At 44.6% G+C, this 8,271-nt stretch overlaps 1 long non-coding RNA gene across 1 annotated transcript in view; it reads left to right on the forward strand.

The window, feature by feature from the left end:
- The window catches only part of LOC147668320 (uncharacterized), a 28,335-nt gene extending 20,551 nt beyond the window's left edge, over positions 1-7,784 (forward strand). Inside the window, exon 2 of the long non-coding RNA XR_015304128.1 lies at positions 7,405-7,784. This is a non-coding gene — a long non-coding RNA (uncharacterized LOC147668320). The remainder of the gene's footprint in view (positions 1-7,404) is intronic.
- The last annotated feature ends 487 nt before the right edge of the window (positions 7,785-8,271 follow it).

Below are 8,271 nucleotides of genomic sequence, written 5' to 3' on the forward strand. Positions count from 1 at the left end.
AAATTTTACAAAAAAAAAAAATCGAAAAACACAGAAAAATCAGCACAATCCCAATTCATCTATGGCCTCCATGATGTTTAAATTCAAGACAACCCACAGAAATACTAGGCCCATGCAAGACTCACTACCCCTGGCATAAATAAAGGTTGAAAAGTAGGCAAAATGGTTGGAGGCCTAACAACAAAGCCTGCATTCAAAATGGCCACTTGCCTGCCAGCACATGGCAAGTGCCTGTAGCTGCACTCAAAATGGCCACCAGCCACATGGCATGTCCCTCCCCATGAACACCCCCAAAAATCGAAAAACACTGCAAAATCAGCACAATCCCATTCCATCCATGATGTTTAAATTCAAGACAGCCCACAGAAAGACTAGGCCCCATGCACCACTCACTACCCCTGGTCAAGGCCCCAACAACAGGTCAAAAATCGAAAAACACAAAATTTTACAAAAAAAAAAAATCGAAAAACACAGAAAAATCAGCACAATCCCATTCCATCCATGGCCTCCATGATGTTTAAATTCAAGACAACCCACAGAAATACTAGGCCCATGCAAGACTCACTACCCCTGGCATAAATAAAGGTTGAAAAGTAGGCAAAATGGTTGGAGGCCTAACAACAAAGCCTGCATTCAAAATGGCCACTTGCCTGCCAGCACATGGCAAGTGCCTGTAGCTGCACTCAAAATGGCCACCAGCCACATGGCATGTCCCTCCCCATGAACACCCCCAAAAATCGAAAAACACTGCAAAATCAGCACAATCCCATTCCATCCATGGCCTCCATGATGTTTAAATTCAAGACAACCCACAGAAATACTAGGCCCATGCAAGACTCACTACCCCTGGCATAAATAAAGGTTGAAAAGTAGGCAAAATGGTTGGAGGCCTAACAACAAAGCCTGCATTCAAAATGGCCACTTGCCTGCCAGCACATGGCCAGTGCCTGTAGCTGCACTCAAAATGGCCACCAGCCACATGGCATGTCCCTCCCCATGAACACCCCCAAAAATCGAAAAACACTGCAAAATCAGCACAATCCCATTCCATCCATGATGTTTAAATTCAAGACAGCCCACAGAAAGACTAGGCCCCATGCACCACTCACTACCCCTGGTCAAGGCCCCAACAACAGGTCAAAAATCGAAAAACACAAAATTTTACAAAAAAAAAAAATCGAAAAACACAGAAAAATCAGCACAATCCCAATTCATCTATGGCCTCCATGATGTTTAAATTCAAGACAACCCACAGAAAGAATCAGTCCACCCACCACTGAGTACCCCTGGGAAAAGGCCCCAAAACAGCCCAAAAATCGAAAATCCCAAAATTTTAGTTGCAGCAACTGTAATGCCCCAAACAAACTTACTTGTAAAATTTCTAATCCAACAGTGATCCAAAGAAAGTCAAAAAGGCCTCAAATCCAAAGATCCAGCAGCATCCACAAAAGGTAATCCTTCCAGGTCCACATCCGAATGAAAAGTGACCAGGAGATGGACAAAGCACTGGGAGGAGCCTGCTGAACAGGAACAGGAAGTTGAAGACTATGGGGCACTTCCTTCCTCCCACCCCCCTGCCCCCTCCCCAAAATGGACTCCTCGCTAAAAAAGTGCAGGCAAATGTCAAACTAAGGAGTTATTCACATAAAAATCATCATTTCTAGAAGGTTTATGCTGCTTGCTGGTGGATTTCTTGTGCAGAATTGCAAATTTATATTTTCGCTCGCCGCATCTCAAATCTCGCAAATTGCGAAGTACCGCGAGACGTGATCTCGCCGTACTCGCGTTGACAAACTATCGCTGGCAAGCCGCGATGACGTAATCGCGCTCGCCAATTCCCGCGGGATCACACAGCAAGATCCAAAATGGCGCAGCACTCGCAAACTATCGAAAAAAACAACTCGGCAAACGATGATAAACGCCGCGCGCCGCAAAAATTGTATCACCAACGCCGCGCGCCGCCAAAAAAATCCGCTGCGTGCGAATTTGCGGATTTTGCGGGAAATCCGCAAATCTCGCGGATTGCGGATTTCCCGAAAATCCGCAAAATCCGCGAGCGGAACGGATTTTCCGCCCACGCTTAGTCCCCGGTAGCTTGTTTCCTTCCCAGTATAAGAATTGGCTTGGTAGTTTGGTCTGCCCTGTTCCCATGATGCACTGGGCCAGGGTCAGACTAATTTGCATATAGCCAAGTTCTGAGCTGGGATGGTGCAGTGAGCTAAAAAACGGTGATGGATCAAGCCCTGATCTTTGGACTGGGTAAGAGTGGTCTGCTTAATTCAGACACTCTGTTCATCACCACCCCCTTTTCTGAATCATTTTTGTCCACCATAAGCGTGGAAGGGTATACTCAGATGTGAGTCCCTATCTCATTGCACCATCAGGATTCAAGCAAGCCGGGCCGAAGACGGCTGAAATGCCAGAAACCGGTCCCCGGTAGCTTGTTTCCTTCCCAGTATAAGAATTGGCTTGGTAGTTTGGTCTGCCCTGTTCCCATGATGCACTGGGCCAGGGTCAGACTAATTTGCATATAGCCAAGTTATGAGCTGGGATGGTGCAGTGAGCTAAAAAACGGTGATGGATCAAGCCCTGATCTTTGGACTGGGTACGAGTGGTCTGCTTAATTCAGACACTCTGTTCATCACCACCCCCTTTTCTGAATCATTTTTGTCCACCATAAGCGTGGAAGGGTATACTCAGATGTGAGTCCCTAGCTCATTGCACCATCAGGATTCAAGCAAGCCAGGCCGAAGACGGCTGAAATGCCAGAAACCGGTCCCCGGTAGCTTGTTTCCTTCCCAGTATAAGAATTGGCTTGGTAGTTTGGTCTGCCCTGTTCCCATGATGCACTGGGCCAGGGTCAGACTAATTTGCATATAGCCAAGTTCTGAGCTGGGATGGTGCAGTGAGCTTAAAAACGGTGATGGATCAAGCCCTGATCTTTGGACTGGGTAAGAGTGGCCTGCTTAATTCAGACACTCTGTTCATCACCACCCCCTTTTCTGAATCATTTTTGTCCACCATAAGCGTGGAAGGGTATACTCAGATGTGAGTCCCTAGCTCATTGCACCATCAGGATTCAAGCAAGCCGGGCCGAAGACGGCTGAAATGCCAGAAACCGGTCCCCGGTAGCTTGTTTCCTTCCCAGTATAAGAATTGGTTTGGTAGTTTGGTCTGCCCTGTTCCCATGATGCACTGGGCCAGGGTCAGACTAATTTGCATATAGCCAAGTTCTGAGCTGGGATGGTGCAGTGAGCTAAAAAAAAGGGTGATGGATCAAGCCCTGATCTTTGGACTGGGTAAGAGTGGTCTGCTTAATTCAGACACTCTGTTCATCACCACCCCCTTTTCTGAATCATTTTTGTACACCATAAGCGTGGAAGGGTATTCTCAGATGTGAGTCCCTAGCTCATTGTACCATCAGGATTCGAGCAAGCCGGGACGAAGACGGCTGAAATGCCAGAAACCGGTCCCCGGTAGCTTGTTTCCTTCCCAGTATAAGAATTGGCTTGGTAGTTTGGTCTGCCCTGTTCCCATGATGCACTGGGCCAGGGTCAGACTAATTTGCATATAGCCAAGTTCTGAGCTGGGATGGTGCAGTGAGCTAAAAAACGGTGATGGATCAAGCCCTGATCTTTGGACTGGGTAAGAGTGGTCTGCTTAATTCAGAGACTCTGTTCATCACCACCCCCTTTTCTGAATCATTTTTGTCCACCATAAGCGTGGAAGGGTATACTCAGATGTGAGTCCCTAGCTCATTGCACCATTAGGATTCAAGCAAGCCGGGCCGAAGACGGCTGAAATGCCAGAAACCGGTCCCCGGTAGCTTGTTTCCTTCCCAGTATAAGAATTGGCTTGGTAGTTTGGTCTACCCTGTTCCCATGATGCACTGGGCCAGGGTCAGACTAATTTGCATATAGCCAAGTTCTGAGCTGGGATGGTGCAGTGAGCTAAAAAACGGTGATGGATCAAGCCCTGATCTTTGGACTGGGTAAGAGTTGTCTGCTTAATTCAGACACTCTGTTCATCACCACCCCCTTTTCTGAATCATTTTTGTCCACCATAAGCGTGGAAGGGAATACTCAGATGTGAGTCCCTAGCTCATTGCACCATCAGGATTCAAGCAAGCCGGGCCGAAGACGGCTGAAATGCCAGAAACCGGTCCCCGGTAGCTTGTTTCCTTCCCAGTATAAGAATTGGCTTGGTAGTTTGGTCTGCCCTGTTCCCATGATGCACTGGGCCAGGGTCAGACTAATTTGCATATAGCCAAGTTCTGAGCTGGGATGGTGCAGTGAGCTAGAAAACGGTGATGGATCAAGCCCTGATCTTTGGACTGGGTAAGAGTGGTCTGCTTAATTCAGACACTCTGTTCATCACCACCCCCTTTTCTGAATCATTTTGGTCCAACAGTGAGGCAGGGTCCGATTCCACAAGGAGCATCTCAGATAGGCGTGTATCCAATTTGTTCAATAAGACAACCACATGTGAATGAAACGCCCAAATCTCTGCCAATATTGACCTCAGTGATGGCTCAAGCACCGTTCGATCCATAGTCTCACGCCCGACACCAGTCACAATCACCTCCCCCGGTGAATCTGGCATCCCCGAGGGGGACAAACAGGATCACGAACGGGCAGATGCGGAGGGTGACCAGTCCTTGTCTGCGCCCGCGGTCAACCCGGTTAACGCCACAGGCCAGGGACCCCGACCCACCGAACTCCGGCAGGGACCAATACCGGGTCTGCGGGACAGGGACCCCCACCCACAGTCAATAGCAAGCGAAGTCACTACTCCATCAATGCTGAGCAATAGAAACGATTGCCGATGAAATTCGGGCATAAAAGAACCCTCCACTCCGATTGACCGGACCCTGCCTGGGTCTCCCGGCCGATGTTTTTGCACTGCAGCCCGGTTGTGAAAGTACTCGAGGCCCCGGCTTCCCCGCTGGAGTAGGCCACAATCTTCAACTCGAAGCAACTTCGTCAAAGCAGCCGATAACATTTTCCGGATTTCACCATCGGAGTGCGGAACAGTTCATTCACACAGAGGCTTGGCGTAAAATCAGGATAATGTACAGGATCTTGTGGCGGGATACGGAGGTCGGCGGAGCCGGGAGCCTTAGCAGCCATCTTGTTTGCCAGCGTAGCTCCTCCTCCACAACACATTTTCTCGATTTATATGGGGCCATACAAAATCACACAGAGGTTACCGATATATATCGCTCCCGCAAGAAAGAGATGGACTCGCTGTCCCTAACCCCAAGGTCTACTGGTGGGCCACACTCCTGAAATATATCAAGATCTTATTGACCCCAAATCTGAATCCTACGCAAGAAGGAGAAGTTCCGACCCCACAAGAACTCATCCTTGGTATAGAAACGGGTGAACATCTATGGCGACTTACCTTTGACTGTCACTACAAAAAGGTCCATTTCAAAACATTAACCAGTGTATATATAACGCATGGAGAGATATACGCAAGCTTCTCGGGGTCGGTTGAAACTTTTATTGTACGAGCCTTCATCAGAACTATAATCTACCTGATATCTTCTTTGATAACTATATGAAAAGATGGGTGAATATGAGGATCACACGATGTGGATGTTTCTATACATCAACAGACTTCAAATCATTCGAAGAATTAAAGAATGAGTTCGGCTTAAAACTGAGATTTCTTTAAATTCCTTCTAATAAGAGATTTTTTAATAAAGAAAGGTGGTGGAAGCGCGGAGTTCCACAGGATTCAAATAACAGAAATCCTCAATAGAAACATCACCGCAAAAATAGGAGAAATATATCTCAACCTAGTCTCCTTGTTACCAGATGACATGTATAAACATATAAATAAATGGCAAAATAAGCTAGATATGAATGAGGAGTCAGTTCAGAAGGCATTCCAACTCTATCAATCACTCTTAATGTCACCCAAACTACAAGTCCAATACTATAAAACCTTCTTCCAATTATATCACACACCCTACAAGATAGCCAAATGGAGCACAAGTAAAGGTACCCAATGCCCTAGATGCTCGACACCAGCGCCCGATATAGTCCACTTATTTGCCACATGTGATAAAGACAGACCCCTTACATGCGAAATATCAGCATTCTTATCCGAAATCTTGAACACAAACATAGAAATCACAGTAGCCAAAATTATGCTAGGAAGGGACGGGGATATCAGGCCAAAAATAATGCAGGGGTTCATATATGTCTCCCTGGCTGTCTATAGAATATGCTTAGCATCCAGTTGGTTAGATCTAAATCCCCTGACTTTTTCACAGTGGCGGGCAAGACTCTTAGCCACATACACTCTAGAGATTGCGATATATCGGAGGAAGGGAGTTCAAAGGAAAAAAAAGGGTCTAGAAATATGGGATCACCTAACACAGTGGATACGACATCAAGAACTATAAAACAGAATATTATACTTATTATATAAAGTTAATGCCATTATAATCTAATGTTTTTTTTTATGTCAATGACTCCCAAATATGTCTGAATTTGATGTTTCTCTGTTCTCTTGATTTGAGTTATTCATCATCATTCTTTTCTTTTTTCTCCTTCTTCATTTTCTTTCACTTTTTTTCTGTTCTTACTTTCTGTAAATCTGTGACAAGTAAACAGATGACCGGATCGGGGGGTGGGGGGGGGGGGGGGGGGGTGGCTCATGGGTGGGAGGTACATGTTGCAAAAAATATTAAAATAAAGAAAAGTTAAAAAAAAAAGTCTTTGTGCTGTTCTTTTGTGGAATCTCTTTGTAGAAGCCTGTTTAGGTCATTAGGCTACATATGTACCAGGACTCAGATGTATGTTTTCTTGTTCCATGTAGGAAGGTTTCAAGAAACTGGCTACCGAATTTGCTTTAAAAAAATACTACAAAGACAGCCTTTAAGTGGACCCTGTCCACTTTAATCATAAACATACTACTATACATCAAATATGCCTACAGCATGGAAACATTACAATATCAGGCATCTTAATGTCATTCTTTCTTTTGTTTCACATAGAAGACCAGGGCATATTTCCCTTTCAAGTAGGACATTGCATATTTTTTAAGTGTACTGGCGGACAGTTTCCACAGTATATGGTAATGATGTTTTTAATGAACATCGCATGACGCAAGGGCACATATATAGGGATATTTTAACCATTTGTGTGGGTCTTCTCTTGGCACTTTTCGTATTTGTCGCATGCAATCACACCTCTGTGATTTTCACATTCAATTCTGCATGCCCCTTTACCACTGCACCATGGGGCTATTTATTTAAGTGATATGCTCTTCCTTTTGCTTTTCTCTGAGGTGATGGTCTACCAAATACAAAGCAATAATTATATGTGTAGATATTTCATGTACAATGTGATTTCAGGAAGGACAGCATACTTATGTTCTTTGTATTTACAGATATTGCCTGAATCTGCTGTGACTTTTCCTGACGAAGGCATTTTCATGCCGAAACGCTTGTAGGAAATTATCTGGAGCTACAGCCACTCAGTGAAACAGATATGAATTTAGGAACTAAAAGCCTGCATCTCAGGCTCACCGAGTAAAAGTGTTGAAATCAATATCATAATGGCAATGTTCAACTTCTGGCTATGTACATAATGTTTTGAATCACAACCATTTCAGGTGTTTATAGTGCCAGTGATGTATGCATTATGACTGCTTCGTATGAATGATGACATGGATGTGGTGTGCTTGTGGTCTGTTTTAAGATTGCATTTTTTGAATATATATTAAATATAACATTTTCAATAAAGAACTATTTTTGTATTTTTCAAATATTTTTTTTGCCTGTGTCTCTCCATATAATAGAAATGTTATAATTAAGTGTTGTTTTTATCCTGAGTTGCCCTAGGAATTTACACTGTGTATTATTTCCCTGCCTAGAGGAACTCCCTATTAGTAGAAGGGGGCTCTTTTCATTAACGCTTGGCTGTCCGAAACCAACATCATAATCCCGAGGGCGGAAACGCCATCCTTAAGAGATTATGAGGGCTTTCCAACAGGCTCCTTGAGTCAGATTCCCCAGCCAGTTTAAACTCTGACTGCCGTCATCATAATACAGCGGTCTTACTTTAAACCTACAGGCTTTTCGACTAACATCGTAATCAGGCCCTTAGTGATGTACGAATGATAAATATTTTCTGAAACCCAATTTTGAGACATTTCTCGTTTGTACGCTGTGTTTTATCAGTGAAACTGCATGTTATTACGAATATTTTGGCCATTTCAATGGAAAATGTTTTTCGGTTAAAGTGATAGATTTGC

Source organism: Lissotriton vulgaris, unplaced genomic scaffold, assembly GCF_964263255.1.
Source record: "Lissotriton vulgaris unplaced genomic scaffold, aLisVul1.2 SCAFFOLD_555, whole genome shotgun sequence".
NCBI lineage: Eukaryota > Metazoa > Chordata > Amphibia > Caudata > Salamandridae > Lissotriton > Lissotriton vulgaris.